This window comes from Phocoena phocoena, chromosome 2 (genome assembly GCF_963924675.1).
Source record: "Phocoena phocoena chromosome 2, mPhoPho1.1, whole genome shotgun sequence".
Lineage (NCBI taxonomy): Eukaryota > Metazoa > Chordata > Mammalia > Artiodactyla > Phocoenidae > Phocoena > Phocoena phocoena.
The window spans coordinates 20,144,548-20,170,020 of NC_089220.1; positions in this window are offsets into that span (position 1 = coordinate 20,144,548).

A 25,473-nucleotide genomic window follows, 5' to 3' on the forward strand; every position below is an offset into this window, starting at 1 on the left:
TACAGCCACTATGGAGAACAGTATGGAAGTTCCTTAAAAAACTAAAAATAGAACTACCATACGACCTAGCAATCCCACTACTGGGCATATACCCTGAGAAAACCATAATTGAAAAAGAGTCATGTACCAAAATATTCATTGCAGCTCTATTTACAATAGCCAGGACATGGAAGCAACCTAAATGTCCATCAACAGATGAATGGATTAAGAAGATGTGGCACATATATACAATGGAATATTCCTCAGCCATAAAAAGGAATGAAGCTGAGTTATTTGAAGTGAGGTGGATGGACATAAAGACTGTCATACAGAGTGAAGTAAGTCAGAAAGAGAAACAAATACTGTATGCTAACACATATATATGGAATCTAAAAAAAAGAAAGAAAGAAAGAAAGAAAATGGTCAGAAGAACCTAGGGGCAAGATGGGAATAAAGATGCAGACCTCCTGGAGAATGAACCTGAGGATACAGGGAGGGGGGAGGGTAAGCTGGGGCAAAGTGAGGGAGTGGCATGGACATATACACAGTACAAAATGTAAAATAGATAACTAGTGGGAAGCAGCCGCATAGCACAGGGAGACCAGCTCGGTGCTTTGTGACCACCTAGAGGGGTGGGATACAGAGGGTGGGAGGGAGACACAAGAGGGAAGAGATATGGGGACATATGTATATGTATAACTGATTCACTTTGTTATAAAACAGAAACTGACACACCATTGTAAAGCAATTATACTCTAATAAAGATGTTAAAAATAAAAAAAGAAATCAATGAGGCTGAAAGGGTGACTGGTGGGATTTTCTCTCTTTGCGTACTCTGCTTTTTTCCAGGCTTGGCCGCTTGAATATACAGAACGTGCCCACAGGACATTTTATTTGCAAATGTTGTCACTTTATTATACTTCCACTTCCCCAATAGTGCTTGGAAAATTTCAGCCAGAGCTGCGTGTACAGCTGTCATCCGTAGTGTCCCTGTCATGTCTTTCTCAGATGTTCTATTTGGCTTTGTAACATTCGTCATATAGCCACTTAGCTTTCTGCCACAGGCTTTGCATATCTGCTCTGGTGTAGTCTCTGAGATTTAGTATTACAAAGTATCATGGCGCAAGTTCCACAAGAATTATTGAGGTGAGCTACATAGATGAATTACATATAGGACATCTCACACAAAAGTCCTAATCTTACATTAGGAAAGATGCATGTAAATATAAATAAAAAGAGGGGATTAATAAAATCCCCAAGAATGCCCAAGGATAGTACAGGAAGGAGCCTACTTCAGTATTCTTAATTGTATCACTGGGGCAACACAGTGCAAAATTCACTCAAAATCTTAGCCGCTTTGGGTTTAGTTTCCTCATCCCAATTATATTCTTCTTCAGAATATCCTGAGAGGAAGACTGATCAGGACTCCCCATCAGTCTCTCCATTTAGCAGACACTGGTTAAAAAAGATAATAAAGCTGGAGTTGCTTTCAGTATTGTCCAATCCAATTCATTTTTTTAACTATTGAACTGACTTTCAGAGAGGTTAAAAAACCTGTCTAGAGTCACACAGCTTTTTACTAGCAAAGCTGGTACAATAACTCACATTTCTCATTTTTTTCTGGAGAAAATCCATAGTTTCTTGATTCAAATTTATTTGTAAACTATGTGCTTCTCCAAGTCAGAAGTCACAGAGTAGATCCTCTTTTTGTTGTTGAAATTATAATATCTCTTAGGCCCATCTGCAAGCGTTTCTCCATATGGATGGAGGCTGGCAGCACCAGGTGAATGGGCTCTGGATCATTTAGCAATGATTTAGAGCTTCACTGTAGCCTTTGATCACTGGCACACTTTGCCTTGCTGTGAATTCCACGGATGGAGTTTTCTTGGGTAACTGTATAACTTTCTTGCTTATGTAGATGAAATAAATCTCTTCTAAACCCAGCTATTTTACCCTCCTGCCCAGTTCTTTATTAACTGCAGGTTGTAAGGCTTTTCCTGGGCCAAGTTTTGTGCGTGGTATGCCACTGCCCTCTGCTGGTGGGACCATCCTCATGATGTGTTTAATCCCAGGGTGAGGCAAATTTTGTGATCCTTGCAGTTCTTTTGGCTGCAGGACCTGCAGGTAAAGGACGCTAACAAAAGAACTACTGCATTCAGCAATTTAATTCAGCAAAAGATTTTCACCATTTTCTATGCTGATGCTTCTTTATCCCTGGCAAAACCAAGAACAGATGTTATGGATGTGAGTGTGTGTGTGACTGTGTGTGTATTTGTGGACATCAGACCTGTGGGTTCATGGTTATGGGAGGGGAAATTAAAACAAAGTAAATGGCCAGTTAAATTATGCCGGTTGTTTTTCCACAATTAAGGGGGAAATGTTCTCTGAAACATTCACTGGTTTGTGTCAACTATAGGTGGTTCTCAGCCCCAGACTTTACTTCATATATAGTCAGTGTGATCTATTCTGGCTCAGAATATTAAAAACTCTGCATTTTGTAACTGGTATGATCGGTCTGCTGCCTCCCTTTTGAAATAGTGGCTCATGGATTGTCAAATGTACCATCCTGTTTCTCTTCTGTTTTCCATTAATGTTAAGTAGTTAGGGAGTTGGAATTTTATTTGTATTTGTAGCATATGGAATCATACACTAGAAAATCTATGAGCATGAATTTGGCAGGAAAGAAAGGATATCTCTGTCAACATCACCAGGGACTCAGCAGTTTCTAGGTTATTAATGTGCCTCAAAAAATCGTAGGAGCTGCATATGTATTGAGGTAGTGAACTATTTTTCCACCAGCTGTGTGTATTCCTCTAATTCTGGATTCTACAAGTTTTCAACACAGTGAAAGAAAAGCAAATATTCTTGCACCTGGCCTCATGCCACTTGGCAAAACTCAGACTTTAAAAATGTATTTGAAGCCAAGATTAATGCCTGACTTATTCTGGAGAAAGACTATTCTCTTAAACAAGGTTGTTTAAACTCGCTGGTTACATGGATGTCAGGATTCTGTTTTTATCTCACAAAATTTTACATAAGTCCTTGTATTTCTATACTAATAAAAAGAATTCATAAGACTGTGAAGATATTCCCCCCTGAACATTCAAAACACCACTTATTAATAGAATCAGAATTCAGAGATATCTCAGTGGTAATACTCTAGAGTTGATTCTACAAGCACCCCCTTTATTTTGATCTATCCATCAGTTTATCTATAATTTATCATCTATCTATTAATTATGTAGTTAGATTGTAGATGTATCCATTTTGAATCCCATATTATTCAACGGAATCGAGAAATTGGAATAATCAAGACATAATGTCTAGTCCCTCCTGCTTTAAATGCAGAGTTAAATTTATGACAGAAACAATAAAAACAAAATTTCTATTCTACAGGTGAAAAACTAATTACTTATTATCCAACTTTTCAAGTGTTCAAAATTATATTTCTCAGTTGAACAATTCTTTGAAAATATTTCTTTGCTTTAAATGAGTCTTATATCTGTTTCTTCCTGTGCATTGGTGGTTGCCTTAATCATTTCCATCTTATTGTTTTTTTAAAGAAAGCCTTACTGAGGTATAATTTACACACTGTACATTTCAGCCATTATAGTTGTAGAATTCAGTGGCTTTAGTGTTTCACAGAGTTGTGCAACCATTACCAAAATCTAAATTTTGTCACCCCCAAAATAAACCCCATTCAAATTAGTAATCACACACCCATCTTTTCCTCTTTCCCTCACCTATTCCCAGCCCAAGGGAACTACTAATCTAATTTCTGTCTCTATACATCCATCTTTTCTGGATATTTCATATAAATGGAATCATACCATATATGGTCTTTTGTGACTGACTTGTTTTCTTAGCATAGTGTTTTCAAGGTTCATTTATATTGTAGCACATATCAGAATGTCACTGTTTTTTATGGCCAAATAATATTTCATTATGGGTATTCATCCATCAGATTCATCCATCAGATTCTGGACATTTGGGTTCTTTCACTTTTTGGCTATTATTAATAATGCATGAGCATTCATGTGCACGTTTTATATGGATATATGCTTTCATTTCTCTCAGGTACATACCTAGGAATGAAATTGTTTTGTTATATGGTAACTCTATGTTTAACTTTTGGGGAGAAATGCCAGTTGTTTTCCAGAGCAGCTCTATCATTTCATATTCCTACCAGTAATATATGAGAGTTCCAGTTTCTCCACATTATCTTCAACATTGCCATTGTCTATGTTCTTATTATAACTTTCCTAGTGGGTATGAAGTGGTATATCATTGTCTTAATTTGCTTTTCCCTGATGGCTAATGATGGTAAGTGTCTTTTCATGTGCTTATTAGCAGTTTGTATCTTCTTTGAAGAAATGACTATTCAGATCCTTTGCCAAAATTTTAATTGAGTTATGTATCTCTTAATTATTAAGATATAAGAATACTTAATATATGCCAAATACTAATCCCATACCAGCTATAAAATTTTCCATTATTTTTTCCCATTCTGTGGGTTCATCTTTTCACTTTCTTTTTTGTAGCACAAAATATTTTAGTTTTGATGAAGTCCAAGTTATCTAATTTTTCTTTTGTTACCTGTGCTTTTGGTGTATAGAAAACATTGCCTAAACCAAAACTGAGGTTACAAAGATTTACTTCCATATTTTCTTTTAAGAGGTTTTTAAATTTGTTTTTTTGTTTGTTTTCGGTTTTTTGTTTGTTTGGAAATTTTAGCTCTTGTATTTAGGTCTGTGATCCATTTTGAATTTATTTTTGTATATAATTTAAGGAAGAAGTCCAACTCCATAATTTTGTATGTGGATATACAGTTGTTCAGGAAATTTGTTGAAAAAAATGTCTTCCAATTAATTCTTATGGTACCATTGTTGAAACTTAATTGATCATAAATGTAAAGGTTTATTTCTAGATTCTCCAACCTGTTCCATTGATCTACATATCTATCCTTATGTTAGTACCACACTGTCTTGATTACACTTTGCCATAGGTTTTGAAATCAGGAAGTAGGTGTCCTCCAACTCCGTCCTTTTTCAAGTGTCAAAAGTATGTTTCTTAGTAGGACAACTTTACTGAAAATATTTCTTCTGCTCTAAAGTGTTGGGAAGCTGGAGTGATAAAGTGTTTCGGATGTTTCTTCCCATGCATTGGTAGCTGCCTTAATAATTTTCATCTTGTTCTTTTGGTTGAAGCAAATTACTTGGTTTTAATATTATGCCCCTCAAATTTTTTTATGCAGTTTGAAACAAATATAAGACATTTAAAGAGGAATTTCTCGTTTTAACTTGTGTTAATTTTGTTTCCAGAGGCTTGTCCAAGACAGAAACATATTGTGTAGGCTTCTCTGATTCAGCTGGGCAAAGATCCAGGACTGTAGCTATTAGCTTTCAGCTGGCCCAGGTCATTTATCACATGTTGGAAGCTGGGGTCCTCTCTTTGAGAGGAAAGAATGAAAGAAGGTGTAGAGAATGAAAAATAAGTACTAATATAACAAGAAAGAGAAAACTACAAATTAAAATAAGTTAACTCCATATTTTGGGGCTTTTTCTTCCAGAGAAGCATTAAGTTTGATTGTTAGAATTATATGATGAGAAGAAATAGAAGTTTTGGTGAAAGACCCTGATAGCTGTATATTAAAGAGGAAGATAGAGCTTCTAATAACACCTAGAATAGTCACATCACTTTTGAAGGAATACCTTTGATTACTTACTCCGAAGTGCTAGTTTTGAAGGTAAACAAGAAGCTCATACAGGATAACTTGACCAAAATTGTCTAGATAGCAAGTGTCCACGTCAGTACTAAACCCAAGATCCCCTGGCTCCAAAGTCAGATATCATTAAAAAGTTATAGCAAATATGACTTTTGTTTTATAAGAAAAATTAAGAGGAGGACAGAAAGAAATATCAGAGAACACTACAAATTAGTGTAACTTTGGCATTCTTAAATTTCCTGTATATGGTACAGCATGACAGTAGTACCCAGTGGAAGTTCACGTTTAAATCTCCTGAGGAAGCATATTGTCTTCTAAATTCCATATTACATCTTTACTCCAAACAAATTCAGCCTGTGCACAGGAACTTGGACATAGAAAGATAATTGCATAACTATAAACTATGCCTACATTCAGGCCCCAAATGGTCAACTCTGGCATCTGCGGGACTACAACCAACTTGGAAAAAAGGCAGAAGAATTTCCTACTGAGAACATGGAACACCATGTTCTTTCTTTTCCTGTACATGTAGTTAGCTTCCTGATTTATTGTTATTTAGACACTGGTTCAAGTTCTATAGACAGTGACAGAAGTAGAAGATTCTGTAGCTCAATCTGGATTTAAACAGCTCTAGGACACATCCTTACTGCTTCAAAACTAGAATGGCTTTCAGAAAATCCTCTTGTACATGTACCTTGTCATTCATCTTCCCCAACGGTATATATACTTTTCCTTATACCAAACTCTAAAATTGCCATTTATTACCACTATCAGTCTTGGATCATATTGTTTTCGAAAGGCTGGCCTCACCCTATTCCAGAGGTATAAGTGTAATCTAGATCTCACTAAACCAGTGTTATGTAACCCCAGTTGATCAATTGGTCCACTATTTTGAAATCCATTAGCAATGGCTAATCAGTAGAGTGGCACATTTTCTTTGCCAGCAGGCTTGTATCCTGATGGATGGCAGCTTGGAGCTACTCACAGTCTTTTACAGCCTGAGTGAAGATTATGCCAACACAGAGAGAAATAGGGGCAAGATGAGCAAGAACAGGTTCTAACTGTGTTGTCTGAGATTCTGGTTGAACTAGTTTAGGTTGGGATTTCTGTAACTTACAACCAAAAGAGTCCTAATAGATATAGCACTGAATGTACTATGTTGACTCCTAGAAGAGAGAGAGAGAGAGAGAGAGAGAGAGAGAGAGAGAGAGATGAATCTTAGATCACCTTGAATTAAAAATAAAATATATGAGACAGAATTTCTTGCTAAAAATATAATTGAATTGAAGGAGAAACAACAATGTTAGACTGAAATAAATTATCATGGAATTCACAAGGCATTGTGAAAGATCATTCTATGGCTATTTTGAAGAGTTTGAGTTATGGAGAAACATGGTCAATGGTGACTCCAATAAGCAAAAAGAAGGGTAAGAAACCAAAGACAGTCCTTTACCAATGGGCCTTCTAATCAAGAAAAATATACTTCATACCTCCATTTCTCATAATTTTCCATTGTTTCATGCAGTTTTAACTTTTCTTTGCTTCCTGTGCGTTAATGGAGAACAAAAAGGGAATGATTGTAAAGAGCTTAATTAAGACTTTTTTGCCAACAAGCTTAATAAAAAAGGTTAATTTTATTTTTCTGTCATTCAATCTTCATGTGCATTGTAGCTTTTCTGAAGGAACAAGAAGACATGCATTTTTCATTTCCTTAAAATAGATGAATTCACTGGCTTGCACTTTCCAAGCCTGAAAATACCCCTGAGAAGTTTTTGAAAACCGGGAAGTATCAAAAGCTTCCATTTTTCTCCTCTCACAAAATTCTCCTCAAAGCAGAATGTTGTCACTTCACATTTTCATATGTCCTGCTCATAAAGAAGCCCCCCAGAAGAAGGGGGAAAATGAGAAATAAAGTTTGGTAATAAAATTAGATTAAAACCAGGAAATGTGCGTTTCAGAAAACCCAATATCGTCGGCCTTCACAACAATGCTCTTTCAGTCTCTGTTTTTGAGCCATGTTCTCAGATTGTTGAAATGGATTGCAAAGGAAGCCCAGTGACTTGATGGCATCTTACCAATTTCTCATTCCATTTTTAAGCTTTTCAATATTGTATTAGCATGTTATCCTAGCCTAACAACTGTCCCCACATCTTCCTACTAGGTCTTCTCAATTCTTCCTCCTATCCTAGGGTAAATGCCTCCTCACATTATTTGGGATGGGCTGCTTCTTTTCTTTGAATCATGGTTTTTCCATGTTTTTCCATCTTTCCTTGTGCTTGCATTCAATTTCCTTTCAATGAGGCAAAATGACTTCTTTTGATCAAAGGTCTTTGCTGCATGTACCCATTAGGGAGAGGTAGCATAGATGTTAAGGAGAAACTACAATGCACACTATGCTTGTATAATCAAGAATAAATATGAAAAGTATAGAAAAGACAATTGATGGTGAGAGGAAACATATTTGTTTATATAAGTGGAAGAATGATGGTAGCTTATCTTACTTCAAGGATCCTTTTCTTCTGATATAAAAAAACTATTTTAAAAATATATATGTATATTGATTTTATTTGGTTTCCAATGGGCCCTTCAGAGGTTTCACCTCCCCAGTCTTACTTGCAGCTCTGAGTGGCCATATGACCCAGCTCTGACCAATGGGATTTTAACAAAGGCAAATTCCTGACACTTTGCCTTTTACCTTTTTCATTTTTTTTCTTTCCTGGAATGAGGATGTGATTCCTAGGATTCAAAGATTATCTTCTGAATACGAGAAAGAAGCCACAGGATACTGCTGGTTGAGAGAACCCACCTGGACTGCCAACCATAAACCACTTGAAACATTAGAAAAATAAACCCTATTAATTCTGTATGTCACTGAATATTTGGAGGTGTTTAAATATAATCCCAATATGTTTGTGTATGTGAATATATACGTGCTTGTGTATATGTATTGTAAATTGTAATCTTCCAAGTCAAGAAATAATCTTTTAAAATTATCATAGAGCTTCATAAATGGATACACCAACATTTTTTTAACCAGTGCAATCTTGCAAATGTTTAGACTTCAGTTTCCCAGCAAGGACAATATTATTAACCTGGGGGGACAGAGATACGTGTTGGAGAGGAGTGTTTTTGGTTGTCACAGGGGTTAGTGTCGGGGCATGTCTGGCATTTAATGGATAAAGGAAAGCAATATTAAATCTCCTGCAGTACACAGGTCAGGCACACAAATAAAGAACTACACCTCTCAAATGCCAGTATTATTCTGTTGAAAACCACCAATTTAGGTGTTTTATACTTCTTGAACATCGTGAACAATATAAAAAAATGTTGTGGTAAAAATTTTGTACAAGCAGTTAATTGTTTTCTTAGTGGAAATTACCTAAAAGTAAAAATACTGGATCCAAGTTCAGTTATTTCAGGATTTTAAGATTATGTTTGTATGTATCTGTGTATATATAATTTTTTTCAAAGTTGTCTTTCAGAAAATCTGTACCAACTTAAGTTCTGATATTATGTACTATACTTTTCAATACAAATAAATTTGGCTTTTAACAGTAGTAGGTAATTAACATTGAGTTAACCACTTCTTAAAGCAAGTCATCTTTGCCCTCGGTTCCAGGCCATCACTGCTGTATAAATCAAGAATGAAAGTACCACTGAAGGCATGGGGAGAGCTACTAATTACATTTCTAAAAACACTTTACTTCTCTTCTCCTACAAGTAATGAAGTCATTCCCCCAACGATCATGGCAATGAAAATAGAAGAACAAACATTGGAATAGACCTTTCCAGACTATACATTCCATGCTCAAGTGACCTCAAGAGGAATTTTTTATTATTTTAATCTTAGAGATGAGGAAATGAGAAAACAAGACTTTCTTGAGTGTGATAAGAAGGAAGGAAGAATGAGGCTTCTCAGAAATTCCTGTTATAAAATACGCTCAAACATGCTGTAAATTTCTGAGTGACAAAACTGTCTTATTAAGTGATTAATCAATCACAGAGATTTTGCTTTGTGTTATTCCAAAACTTTAAAAAATATGTTATATACAATTTATGAAATAGAAAATGCCTTGACCAAGAGATTTAGCATCACTATGACCTACAGTTAACAACTCTTAATATTTTAAGGTGTTTTGCCTGTATATGGGTTTGTGTCTGTGTATTTGTACATATACTTTTATACAAATCATAATAAAATATGTACTGTGATGTGTGGCATCCTCACCCTTTAATTGCTAGTGTTTAGCATGTGTCCTTGCACACAGGAGGCCCTTAGTATACCTGCTGAATGCTGGACCTGGGGGAAGTATGTCAGAACCCTTTTAGACTGTGTGTTTGTCCATCTGTACAACAATGAGATCAGTCTTACCAAGTGATAAATAGCAGCTTGCATGACAACGCAAAATACTCTTTCTCTTTTATGGATGAAAATACTAACATTCAAAAAGTTAAATGGTTTGTCCTGGATCGCATAGTTAATAAACTGCAGAAAAAAGATTTGAGTCTAGGTCTTCATATTCTAAGTTCTATGCCCTTGTGTTTTAAGTTCAGTACTCCTCTAAGCTACATTACAGTTGCTTCAAATTCCCTTGTGATTTCTTGGTTAGAATCACATTAAAAAGTAAAGTAACACTTACATTCATGAATTTAGGAAGACTGCAGTAAAAATAAATATGTGTGTGTATGTATAAGAAGGATTAAACTAATCTGTTATTTCTCATATCAAATTTAACCTTCTTATGGATGCACATACTGTAATTACCTGGTTACTGACACTATGTGGAGATTTGCTTATAACTGTATATATCTCTGAGTACCTATGTCATATGTAGAAAAGAGCCTGACTTTTAGATGGCACATTATATTGTGAGGGAATGTTGTAATGGTAAAGCTTATATACAAAGTACCTCTTAGTGTTACCCATATCTGGGAATAAAAGACTGTGATTTTGTGGTTTACTGGGACACAAGATTAGGGCCTGTAACATGGTGTTCCTGGAATCTATATGTCACCTTGCCAGTATTATCTTTTGTTCTCAATTTAAAATTTTTGAAATTATTATATTGTTTCCTTTATTTTTAACACTTGCCGTAAATGGCACAACTGCTGACGTGAAAGACAGGAATAGGGTGTAAATCTGTTTTCCTGAACCACTCTTCATTGACCTAAATGTTTCTATGCTGGCTGCTCATCACCATTTTTTCAGCCTTTCAAATTTTATTCCTGGATTCTACAGCTGACTTGTATATTGGCATCTCAGTTTTTTAAACAGAAGTTTAAACTTGGTACATTTGTCTGCTCTATTTTACTCAGAAACAGTGGGAAAATATTAAAGAGGATTAATGAAAGATAAATCATCCCTATTTAGTGTGGGAAAATAAGAAGGAGGAATCAAACTCCAAGCTTTCTCAAAGGAAAAGATTCAATTTCAAACTACTGCAGAAAGTACACGAAGCACTGACAGTGTGTTTACCTGGATGTTGAGAGAAATCTCTAACAACCGTGTTTTACCTATAAGGAGCTTTGTGCTCAGTTCAGAAGCAAGGACAACAACAACAAAGACACAAAAGAGACAGTTATAAAGATGCACTTTTAAGTGCTTAAATAAGTGATACAGATATGATATATGATAAGAGTTTGTGAAAGTGAGTAATCAGTAAAATTTGGAGACACATAAGTTTGATTAGGTCTTAAAGCACTTTGTATACCATACAATATGTCACATAGCCACACCCTCCAAGCCCAAAACAATCAAAACTCAGAAATCTTGTCTTTTTCCTTTTTATCTGCTGATAAGAAAAAAAATATTCCCAGGCCTTGCCTTGTTCTAGTGTAACCAACCGTGGGAAACACACTGAGCTTTTTCCCATGTGGATCTCTCTGAATCACTTTTAGTGATATCACACCTGGATACCTGCATGAGGAGTACTAGCCAGAGCTTCCCCTCATCCCTGAAGATAGGTGAACATTGACTTTCAGGTCAGGGGCATGTCTACTGCCATCAGCTAGTCATGAATTTACATATATGAGAGTCAGGGCAACTCTCCCAACTGTGTGAGCCTGAATACATTTGCTGCATAGGCTTTGAGTTCTGTGAATCTCAGTGCCTTAGGCCTCACATTTTGAGCTTGTTGGTAAACCACAGATGCTCCTGATCTCATGCAGGGTAGCATCCAGGCCAGGCAACTTCTCTAAGACATGCAGGGTGAAGGAGACATCAGTGGATATCCAATAAAATAGTAACTCTAGTTTCTCATTCTATTATTCTGTCTGGAAACCCACACTTTTATAGGGTTACAAGTTAGGAAGCATATTTATAATAGTTCTTGTATTAAAGTGAACTCATACTCAGTAAGAGAAGCATTGATACAGTTGTAACATGTTTTCTCCTTACCACTTCTGTCAGGGACCCTAGAACATTTTGGTTTGGGTAGACATAGTATACTCTTTAGCCAATAAACCAAACCTAAAACCTCCTTTATCAAAATGGAAATTGTTAGGATTAACTATTAGAAAACCAAACCATAGAGGCAAGTGTAGTGGCTGAGAACCCAGGAAATGCTGATTGTATAGCTAAATGTGATGATGAAAGATATAATTTAAAACCTTATAAGCACTTGGGATGACAAACTGTTTACTTGACATTTCTTTTTGTTTCCAATATGTGGCTACCCTACTCAAGGTCTGGAATAAGTGACTCCTTCTTCTAGTGGGAAGCAGCACAGCATAATGCCCCTCCAATGCAGCTGCCTATCAGAACTGTCCCTGTACCAGATCCCATGCCAGAGCAAGGGGTTGGTCAAAAATCCTAATCTTAAACAATTATAATGACCAATAGCTATTCAGTACTTCTTATTTGCCAGGCATGATTAGCTCCATATCTATATCTACATATCTGTAGTTAAACTCACTTAATGTGAATAATATCCATTCATAAACTGGGGAATTTTCTGAGGGTTGAGACTAGACTATGTGAGAACTCACTCAACTCTTGAAAGGATAAAACTGTTCTACTAAAGACATGAGTGAAATCAGTCACTGGATTTAAATAAATATTAAAGTCAAATATTTCGCATGGTAGATCTTTTTTAATATTAGGAAAAGAGTTGATAATTTAACACTGGAATAGGGAATTATGATGTAATTAAGAAGATTAATGTTACTTTCAAAGTCCCCATGAAGGCCCAGGCCTACAAAGGTAGGGAATCTATAATCACTAGCCTTTCTCTTTAATAAGGAAAAATGGACAGCTCAACAGTATAAAGTGCTTTGATCATTGAATAAAGGCCAGGCTTAATATAGTGGTGCCCTGGTGAATTAGAAGCAATCCCAGTTTGTAGATTACCTTAATCTGATTGAAATCCAAATGAAATATATATATCTGCATTATATAAGAAGTTAATACAGAATGAAAAATCCATACTGTTGGAAATCAAATTCATAAAATGAACTCCAAAGCAACTATATAACCCAAATTAATAACAATTGAAAATTCTCTGAATCTGCTAGCAGTAAAAACACCCATACCACCCATGCTTGAATTCACCCATGCTTCAATTCTTATTGCTGTTACACCATTGACATTAATTTAGTAACCTATACTATTGAAAAGCTAGAAAGACAAAGACCTCTTTCTTTCATTTTTGCCTTGGATAATGCCCCAATGCAAAGATTTGCAATAACAGCAACTAACATATATATCTGGCTCTATTCTGAATGTCTGGCATAAATGAACTCATTTAATATACAAAGTGTCATTATTTTTGTTTTAGATGGTGGAATATGCCAGGGGACATCAAAAAGTGTTGCACCAGCCAATAGGGATACCCCTTAGCCCTTTTGACAATGCTTCCTTCATTTCTGGGAAAATGGACTTGATATATACTGTCACTAGGAGAGCATGGTACCATAAGGCCTAATTTATTTCATTGTGAGATAACATTTATCAATTGTAACAAGAGGATGAAGGAAAGCATGACATGACATCAGATACAAATATATATATATTGCTCTATATTTGTTTGAAATAATTTGCCCCAAATAGTAAGGGAAAGTTATGATAGTATGTCCTTACTTTCAAACATTTTGGGAACAAAAAAAAAAGACAAGTTTCTTCCTAGGGAGAAAAGTAGTGATGAGATTACACCCATAGGGTTAGATGGTGAATGATCCTCTCTTGGTTCACCTTTTCAAAGATGATAAGTGTGTAAAGTGGGTAAGGGACTCCAGTCCTGGTCAGATCTTTGAAATAGTTCAAGGAAAGGGACCCCATTTAAAGAGTTGTGAAAAACAATTATAGGTAATAACTATTTATTAATTAATATTATTTTAGTTATTGACTAAAAGGATTTTGTTGAATACTCTTTTGAATATTGCCTTGTAGATTTCTGAGCTATTCTCTCACTGCCTTATAAAAAACGCTTATTCAATATGACGCTTCATGAGGAGTTGGGAGCCTCTCCAAATCTTTATAAAAATTCCCCTAGGATGTATATTTAGGTGATGGGATGAGGGATAATTCCCTAGTTGAAACACAGTGGTTTGTTCCATCAAAGAGAAAACTGACTTTAAACAAGCCACACTCTCTAATGAACAAAAATTCAAAACTTCTTCCCTAACACCTGAGGAGATGTGAACTCCTCAGACTATATTAAAAATGAGGGAAGTGCTTTTGGTTGCTCATGAGCATAGTAGGAAGTTTTACCGTATATTCTCTCAACAGAGGACACTTTACTTATTATAGAACATTTCCCCCACTGCATCCTACAAGTATTCACACAAAAATGTCATCTCTTTCATCGTAGCTTAGTGATGAACTACTCATTAATGAAAGGAAACCCTACATTTTAATAACCCTAACATGTTAACTTAAAGTGACACAAATTGTAGCGATAACTTCATGAGTCTTATCTCAACAGACTTCTGGTGCCTATAGAAAAATGAAGAAATATCTAGCTGGAATAAAGTTTTTGTTTGTTTGTTTTTTGCTATAAAAGAGTAAGATAATGTCCAAAGATAAATATATTGACAGCTCCATATTTAAAATTCAAGTAGTATGAATGTGAAGGTCCTAGTTTGCAACTGGGTGTTTCAATTCTAAAGCCATCAGGTTATTTTCAAAGCCTAAGTTTGCTGAAGGTTCCTAGTATTGAAAGTGTTGCTCAGGCATTTCTCCTACTGTCCCCATACCCAGTGCATAATGAAAAAGGTTAAACTCAACTGTGTCAGAGTTTGGAGAAGAAACTGGAGGTAAATATCACTTGTTTATCTGAGATATCCAAACACTTATGAGGAAAGGAAACCAGAGTCTGAACTATGGGTATTCTGACTCAGCTCATCACCTGTTTTCTCGACAGCAACAAGCACTCCAGCTAGATGTTTAGTATAAATCTTCCAAAATAGTCACTGTCATAATTTAGATTTCTCCAGAAGCTGACCCCAAAGCAAGGATTTGAGTTCAGTTTATTTATTTAAGAGATGAGACACAGTTAAGGGAGTTAAGAAAGTGAGACTGAGATGAGAACAGAAAAAAATAAAGGGTGCATTACCAAGATAGTATCCACTTTGCACAACTGGAACTCATGCTATTAGGCAGCTCCAGAGACATAGAGTAAGCCTTAGAGGCGTCCCAGTAGAGGCAGAGGAAAGCTGGAGTATTAATCCCCTCACCTCCCTCTGCCATGAGTGTGTGTTTGTGGGAATGCAGAAAGGGCAAAATAGTGCTTGTGGATAGAGAACTAACTTAGCTCCACCTCCCTCAGTCTACTCCACCGGTTTACCTGAATATATATTCCTGTTTTAATATCCTTGTCTGTTAATTCTAAATCTATGCCAGTTCTAGTTTGGTTTTGATGATTTGATTCATCTTGCAGTTATGGGTGATATTTTCTAACTTCTCTAATGCCTGCTACTTTTGACTGGGTGTTAAGACATTTTGCTTTTGCTTTTTGGGGAGCTAGATTTAAAAAATTCTTATTAGCATTCTTGAACTTCATGCTGAGACATAATTGTGTTAATTGGAAGTAGTTTGACTTTGGCAAAAGAGGAGGTCTTGTTTTTAATATTTGTTAGGAGGGACCAGAGCTATGCTCATTCTAGGGTTATCCCCCGCACAACCAAAACTGAGACAAAAACCATCTGTAGGTTCTACCTAATGCTCCAGGAATCATGAGGGTCTCCAGTCTGGCTGATGAAATCAATACACTTCTAGGCCCTATATGAATGCCAAGCATTGTTTCTGCTAATCCTTTCAGGTGGTTCTTTTCTCAGCCCTGTGTGATCTCCTCACATGCAAGTGTTGATCAGTATTAGCTGAACACTCAAGTGGAACACTGCAGAGTTCCAGACTTCTCGCTTTGGTTAGCTTTGCGTGGTATGGTTGGATATGCATTTACCAACTGTCAATGTTGTTTTCTCTCAGTGATGGATGATTTCTACACAGCAACTTACTTAGGAGTTAGTATAGTTGGAAAATAACAATTATTTTCTGTATCAATGGTATTTGTAGCATATTTGCCATCATTACAGCTCTTAAAACTTTACAACAATGATGTGTACCTAAGCCTGCTATGAATTACACATCTCACCTGACACCTTCATCCCAACCCTCACCTTTAAAAGAAAAGACACTAATTTTCCCTGTTAACCACTTTGTTCAGGTTTGCTTTAAAAACTATACTTGCTCTGGAAAGCTGTCAGCTGCTTTAAATCTAGTGAAAAAAATGGTGAAATACCATTGGACACCTACTCTATTTCAAGAATTTTACAAGTTGGGTTAAAAAAGGAAAAAATGTATTAACATTTCTACTTTGTTTTTTTCTTCAGTTATAAATGCAAACAATCCTATTGTGACAAGTGACAACACAAGTTGTGTAAAATGTACTTCTCCGCCCCCAACTTCCCCAGCTTTAAGTAAACCAAGTACTCCTATTAAGGATATATTTAGTAGTGTTATCCTTACACTGTTAAATTGTATCTATAACAGCAACAACACAATCCCTCAGAGTTCTATGATTGCACCTTCCTTCTGCAAACAGATCCTTTTTGTCTCTAATGAATGTGTTTGGATCTGGCCATCCAAAATGTTGTACAAATGCATGGGCAGTAGTCCTGCACTACTTACCTATCCTGTGAATGGTGGTTAGCTTTGGTGAGAGATTCTGCCTTGATTAAGACAGAGATAATTTTCCCACAGAGGAACCATTAAACTTCTAGCCATAGATAGTGGAAAAGATTTGAACCTTGATTTTAGAAGCCATGCTTGAAAATTAAAAACAATACAAAAAGCTTTTAGTTCCTGTCTTGATTGTAAGACTTGAAGGAGTCCCCTGGCAATAATTCCTGGGCTAAGCAGGAAAGAAGAGTGACTCTGCAGTGTTTAAAGTTTAGAAGAAGAGATGAATAAGAGGAAATGGAGAGAAATTTAAGTGAAAAACAAGATCCTCAAAACTTAGATATCCTTAGAACCATGAAAACTCTGTGACACTGCAGAAGGTAATATTTTCCTGTTTTTAATTTTCTATCCCATGATTACTATTATATCTTTTTACAAATGAAAAACACAAGGTTCACAACAAGACTCATAAGAATATGAAGTAGGTCCTGACACTTTTCCTGTCATAATCTGGGTCTTTCTCAATGATATATCCATTTTCAAAAACATGATTTTTAATATAACAGTTATCACAAAACAATCCATGCTAGCATGCCTCAAAATATGTCTCATGAATCATTTCTTGAAAAAAAAAAAGATTTCACTGTCAAAAAGTGTTTTGAATTATCTGAATGTTAGATAATTTTCTTGGAGACATCAAATGCACATTATGTAGTGAAGTAATTAAACCTATATTACCTGTTTAACTCTACAATTTTCAAATGCATTTAATCAAGATCGCATTTTTCCTACAGTGTATAATTACTATTATTGAACACACAGGGAATGTTGCCTTAAGTCTTCCCCAACAAAACCTTTTATTTGTATTGTTTGCCTGTTGTCATTGTTTAATGAAAAGCAAGCTGTTAGTGAGAGGAGCGCATAGCCTGAGAGGCGTGGCTGGGCTTTAAAGACAGTCTTGATCCCTTGCATATTGTGCTAAAGGCTGCCACTCTTTGTCTCACAATCCCCCTCGAGGACCCCTCCGGCCAGGAAGCTGGGACTTCAGTCCCTGTCACAGAATTAACTTCATTGAGTGATATTCATATCAATAGCTTGATAAGTCTCTGGCCCTGGATTAATCTATATCTGCCCCATCCAATTTCTGAACTAAAAAAGTCAAGTCTCTCTCTGTGGATTCCAATATGTTTTGTCAGAGAAATTGGGAGAAATTTCAACTTTACCTTATTTACCCACACAAGCATATGTTTTAAAATTTTAAAAATATGATCTTTCGTGGCTTCTAAAATGAGAAAGTATAATCTCATATTTCAGACCATGTGGAAAAGAGTTTATATTCTTAGATTTGTGACTTAAAAAAGCTGTATAGAGAAAAGAAATGGGGAAGGGAAAGATAATAAAAAAATGATATATTACACCTGAACTTTCAAATTTGAATGTCTTGCATGGGACCTGTGCAGATTTTATTCAGGTGATTCAGGGCTTGATGTCTTCTCTTAGAGGTTCTAAAACAGCTTAACTTCAACTAGTCCAAAATCAAACTTGTGTTCTTCCTTCAAATACTTTGTCCAAAGCAGAGTACTCTTCCTTAGGGAATTAATACCTCCATTTTGCTAACTGAGCAAGTCGGAATGATGAAGCAGATCCTTAAACTTTCTTCTTATTCATGCCTCAAATCTAATCCCTCAAACATTTTTGTTACAGTAGCTTACTAAATATCTCATGAATAGTATCATGCCTGAAGTATTTATTTACCAGCACATGTCTTTTGAGGGCCTTCTAAGTATCTGGCACTATAATAGATGTAAGACATATAGTCTGGAACAAAACAGAATTCCTGCATTCATAAGTGTCCATTCTAGTGAAGTGGAGGTAAAGACAGCAAGCAAATAAGTAAACATAAAATATATTAGCTAAAGATATGTGCTACCATAAAACTAAAGCAGAATAAATATGATAAAGAGTGACAATTAGGTATGTGCCATTTTTTTTTAATAGCAGTAGTTTTCAAACTGCAAAAAAGGAGGTCATGAAATCAATTTAGTATGTCAAGGATGGCATTTTATTTGAGGTATAAATGGGATTTTTCAAATTTTAATTTTAACTTTTTAATTGAAGTATAGTTGATTTACAATATTATGTTAGCTTCAGGTGTACAACATAATGAGTCTACATTTAAATACGTTACAAAATCATCAGCATAGTAAGTCTAGTAACCATTTGTTCTCATACAAAGTTATTAAAGTATTATTCACCATATTCCTTATGCTGTATATTACATATCTGTGACATTTATTTTATAACTGGAGATTGTACCTCTTGATATTCACCTATTTCGCCTCAGCCCCCACTCTTTCCTTCAGACAACCACCAGTTTGTTCTATGAATCTGTTTTCATTTTGTTTTGTTTGTTCATTTGTTTTGTTTCTTTTAAACTCCACATACAAGTGAGATCATATGGTATTTGTCTTCCTCTGATTTATTTCACTTAGCACAATATCCTCTAAATGCAACTGTGCTGTTGGCAAGATTTCATTTTTTTAATGGCTTAGTAATATTCCATTGTATATGTATACCACATCTTCCTTGTCTATTCATCTATCAATGGACACTTGGGTTGCTTCCATACCTTGGCTAGTATAAATAATGCTGCAATGAATATTGGAGTGCACATATCTTTTAAAATAGTGTTTTGGTTTTCATTAGGTAAATACCAAGAATTGCTGAATCATTTGGCAATTTTATTTTTAATTTGTTGAGGAACCTCTATACTGTGCTTCATAGTGGCCGCAACAATTACAATCTCACCAAAAGTGCACAATAGTTCCTTTCCTCCACATCCTTGCCATTGCTTTTTATTTGTTCTCTTTTTAATAATAGCCATTCTGACTGTGTGAAGTGATATCTTATTGTGGTTTTGATTTGCATTTTCCTGATGATTAGTGGTGTTGAACACCTTTTTGTGTGTCTGTGGACCATCTGTATATATTTATGTAATGTCTATTCAGGTCCTCTGCCCATTTTTAAAGCAGGTTGTTTGTTTTTGATATTGAGTTGTATGAGTTCTTTTCTGTTTTGGATGTTAATCCCTTATTAGGTATATCATTTGCAAATATTTTCTCCCAATCAGTAGATTGCCATTTCACTTTGTTGATGGTTTCCTTTGTTATGCAAAAGATTTTTATTTCAATGAAGTCCCATTTGTTCTTCATGCATTTGCTTCCCTTGCCTGAGGAGACAGATCCAAAAGAAAGACTGCTAAGAAAAAGAGCATATTGTCTAGGTTTTCTTCTAGGAGTTTTATGGTGTCAGATCTTACATTTAAGTCTTTAATCTATTTTGAGTTTATTTTCATATATGGTGTAAGAAAGTGGCCCTGTTTCATTCTTTTGCATGTAGTTGTCCCATTTTCCCAATACTATTTATTGAAGAGGCAGTCCTGATGAACTCTTTTAGCTTTTGCTTGTCTGTCAAACTGATTGTATTTTCTGCAATTCTGAATGATAACCTTGTCAGACAGAGTATTCTAGGTTGTAGGGGTTTTTTGTGTGTTTTGTTTGTTTGTTTGTGTTTTTCCCCTTTCAGCACTTTGAATACATCATGCCACTCCCTTCTGGCCTGCAAAGTTATTGCTGAAAATTCAGCTGCTAGTGTTCTCTACTATGTAACTGGTTGCTTTTCTCTTGCTGCTTTTAAGATTCTCTCTTTATCTCTAAATTTTGACATTTTAATTATGATGTGTCTTGGTGTGGACCTCTTTGGGTTTATCTTGTTTGGGTTTCTCTGTCCTTCCTTTACCTGGATGTCTGTTTCTTTCCCCAGGTTAGGAAAATTTTCAGCTATTATGTCTTCAAATATGTTATCTTCCTTTTTCTCTCTCTTCTCCTTCTGTGATCCCTATAATGCAAATGTTAGTACACTTGATGTTGTTCCAAAGGTCTCTTAAACTATCCTCATTTTTTAATATATATATATTTTTTTTCTGCTCAGCTTAGGTGATTTCCACTACTCTGTCTTCCAGATTTCTGATCCATTCTTTTGGATCAATTCCATTCTTTCATCTGATCTACTTATGATTCTCTCTAGTGTATTTTTTATTTCAGTTATTGTACTTTTCAGCTCTGATTGGTTCTTTTTTATATTTTGTAAGTGTTTGTTGAAGTTTTCATTATTCTGACTGATATGTGGAGAACAGATGTAGGAAGGCAAGGATAGAAACTGGGACAACAGTAGGAGACTATAGCAATAGCCCAAAAAGACCATGAGAACTGGCTTGAGACAAGATGGTAATTATACAGAAATTTGAGAAGCCATTTGATTCTGGTCATATTTTGAAGTTATGGCCAAAAGGATTTGCTTATGGATTAGATGTGAATGAGAGATGCACAGAGGAGTGAATGACACCAAGAGAATTGGGCCTGAAGTTAGGAGAATGGAGTTTCCATTTACGGACAAACTCTATGAGAGGGGCAGTTTTGTAGTCTAGAGGGGAGACAAGTGACCAATTAAGAACAGATTTTGCAGAAGCAGTTGGGCATGTGGATTTAGTACTCAGGGAAGCAATTTTCTGGGCATCAACAGGGATAATAAAAAAATAGGTAGAATGTGAAGCCTTGAGAGTGGATGAGAACCACAAGGAAGTTATGTAAACTGAGAGGGAAAGAAAAGGGAAAGGAAAGAAAGGAAAGGAAAAAGATCTAAGAAATGATCCTTGAGGCATTCTAATTTTTAGAGATTTGGAAAATAGGGCAGAAAGATCAGCCAGTAATATAGGGGAGAAGACAAGAGGAAGTAGAATCACAGAAACCAAAAAAAAAATATTTCAGGAAAGTAGTAGTGATCAACTATGCCACATACTAGTAAGTCAAATATTGTAGGGTTTTTAGTGTGGAGGCTCTTGGTGACTTTGATAGCTATTAGAGCAGATTGGTGAGAATTGAAGCATGGGAGTGAGTTCAAGAGAAAATGAATATTGGAAATGTGGAAATGGTTATTAAGTAGAGTTACTTTTTAAAAACTTTGCTAATAAAGAAAGCAGATAAATGGAAGGGATGATGGCTGATGGGGGATGTGGGAATGAGGTATACTGAACAGATGGAGGAATCAACCTTGAATAGGAGGAGCAAACTTTCCTTCCTAGCATCAAAAAGGGAGGCAGAGGATATGAATTTGACACATGCAATTTAATAGAGGTGATGATGGAAGCTTATGCAAGCTTCTTCTGATCTCTTTTATCATCTCAGTGAAATATGAATCATAGTCATCAGTGTATGTGAAAAGGAACAAGGGGATGATGGAGGTTTAAGGATTATGCACAGGGTTCCCAAATCTTCAATTGGCATACACTTTTGCCCCCAAAGAAGCCTTTTTCTCTAGTTTAAAAAAAATTAATATGGGAATAGTACTAGGTAGCTTGAAAACCTTCAAGGACTCCCCTTTGCTCCTTAACTAACACCTACCTTTAAATTGCCTACCAGCCCCTTAATGGACTGGCTCCTTCCTCCGTCTCCAGCATCATGTCATCTCATACCTCTTATGCTCACCCTTGTTTCAAGCCAGACTGACCCTGGGATAAGATATGTTCCTTCTTGTTATCAAGACCTCTGTCCATGCTATTACCTATGCTCTAAAAGCCTCAGTCTTGCCTAATTAGTCTACTCATCCTTTTCATCTCAATTCAAACGTTATCTCTTCAGGTAGTTTACTTCTTAACCACCTCCACTATCTTCCCACTCCTATGAGTAGATTAGATCTATCTGATATATTCCCTGTTGGCTATTTTGTTTCTTACCCTGAGTCCTTATAATTTATAATTCTTTATTTTCTCAAGAAGTATCTGTCTCTTCCTATGGTTTCTAAGGGAGCACTGTCCATGTGTGTTGTGCTCAATTCTGAGGTTTCTGGCTTGGAGAGCGCTTTGTGGTTACCCTTATTGACCTGTCTTATCTGGAAGGAAGCTTGAATATCAGCTCAGCTTCTATACTTCCACCTATTTTGTTCACTCGTGGGAAAGGATTTCAATCAGGCAGGTCAGGCTGGGGAAAGAGACTCATATGAATGGCATCCTGCCTGTAGATTCCATAAAGCTACCTATAGATGCATTTTCAGTCTTCCTTGTTAAGCATCACTATCCAGGTAGCTAAGAGGGTCAGACAAATAGAGAAACTGTCTTTGTATAGTTTTCTTACTGATATAGTTCTAGTCAGCTATGTTCTTAGCAGTACCTCTACCTTTTCCAAATAAAGTGGAAAGTGGCAAAACAAACAAAAAAAATGTATTTTGCTACACCCATTCATCTAATTATCTCATCCTATAAAAGGTGGGGGGCATAACTGTAGTTTCTGTAGTATATTTAATTTTTATTAAAAATTATCTTCGGATAATTGTTTAAACCACAAAGCATGCGTAGTAACACTGGGTTTACAAAGTATATCTAAATGCATTGAAAGAATGTGAACTGGAGGTGAAAACTCAGAAAAAAATAATAGCAAACATTTATGGCACACTTACTATATACAGACAATGTTTTAAGCATTACTGTAGTTAATATTTTATAGGGAACCTTGACAAGTAGGTACTACAATTAACCACATTTGATAAAAGATGAAAATGAGGCATAGGATAGATCAAGAAACTTGTCCAAGATCACACAGTCACTAAGTAATGAAGGTGAGATTTAAAGACCTTACACCAGAGGCTTCCCAATTTTTTTTATTGTTGTTCATTGTGTCCTTAGCATTCAACTAATTTACTCATGGTGCCAAAAGAAATGGAATGCACAGTTTCATTGGTTAAGTAGTGATGTCTAAGAATTTTAGTAAGAATTTATGTCCTTTGAACTTAGTAGCCACTTAAGAAATAGTAAACATAAATTGAAAGAAAAAATATTTTTATTTCATTCTTACATAACTGTAATTACATGCTAATGAGGTGTTGGGCATCGCATAGCCTCTCAAAGCTTAGAATTCAGTTGGCTATGACAACCCAAATTTCTGCTCTACATTGATTTTCATGTGGTGTTTAATTTTTATCTCAGCAAACTTCAGAAAGTTTTCACAAAGTTATGTCACCAGAAGTAGTGTGATCTAATTCTGAAACTGTGAACACCCTGGAGCTAATAGTGCTGGAGGTGTCCAGAAGATGCATCTGTGTTTCCCTGAGATATTTAACATATCCTATGGTGACCCTGTGAATACATCGCGGCACCCTGACATGAATTAGTGCAAAGTTTAGGAACCACAACCTTGTTCATAGCCTTGTCACTTCATAGCCTCCTATTAAGTGCTGTCTGCAAAGAACGGTGGTATATAATACTGGGAGTTCCAAGGACTAAACATACAGTCCTTAGTTTCAGGTTAGAAGAAGCTAAGAGTGAGTCTAAGGCATAGACATGGTAAAAATGGGGAAATGATGAGGATGTTGCAACGTAAAGAGCAGAGGCTTACAAATAAGACAGTCCTAAACTTGCGTTGAGGCTCAATGATTCTAATGCTGCTCTAAGCACAAATGTGTGCCAATTCCTGCCACATCTTAGAGGCACAAAAAAAGATTTCTGTTAGTAGAATGAAATTAAGTGATAAATGTCAAATAAAAATTATAGGCAACAATTGATATCCTGTCATTTTCACCTCAGTAATAATTCCTAAATTCATTCCACTTTTTGCCTTTCCACCATAGCTATTTAAAGCAAACATTGATTACTTGCTGCTTATTTGGGAATGGAATTCTGGCATCCTAGGAACCCAGAACATAGTTTTTACTAAAATGGTACTCAAAGTGTCCTCTGCAGACTCTTATCACTTTGGAAAAAGTTTGTTATTGGTCTGCAACACAATAAGGGCAGAAACTGATGTAAGAATTTAGAAACATTTTAAAGCAATTTGGCAAAGTAATTTAATTCCTGCTTAATTTAATAATTAAAAAATGAGGTTTGCATTTTATTTCAGCTTTTTAGATTTAATTTACCTAGTAATTCTTTTTTTATTATATTTTACAGAAGTATTTGTCCACAGCAGATTGAACATGAAAGGATGGAACAAAAATGGTTTCTCCATCACAGGTAGTTTGAGAAGCACTGGTTTAGAAGTGGTGAATTGGGTGGACATGTGTCCTTGGCCCTGTGGACTCCTGGTCCCGTGGGGAGAGACATGAATGGGAGAGGACTGGATAGGGATCCTCCAAAGAAATAGACCCATGATAGGTCCCCAGAAGCCCAGGTCTACATGCTGTACTGATTACAATCATTAACCCACAATGAATAACATAACAGAGAGAGATAACTCATTTTATTTCTCTTCCCAGCACCTAGTACCGTAACTGATGCATTAAAGGCATTCAATAAGTGATATTTGAATGAACAAAGCATTAAATACAGTGACGAAAATGATGATGATTATGATGGTAATGACAATTTCTATCATTTATTTCATTTGTGCCCTGTTCCAGGATCTATGTTAGATACTTCATATAAATTAGCTCTAATCATGACCAGAACCACAAAGATAGGTATTATACTCTCTGCTGAGAGATGAAATCTCTATTTTATAATTTTGAAGGGAGTAGGCACTTTGTAGCTTGGGCTTGGGAAAATGGAAAGGTGGCTTTATTGAAAGAAATGAGATTTGAACTGAGTTGTAAAGGATGAGCAGAGCTG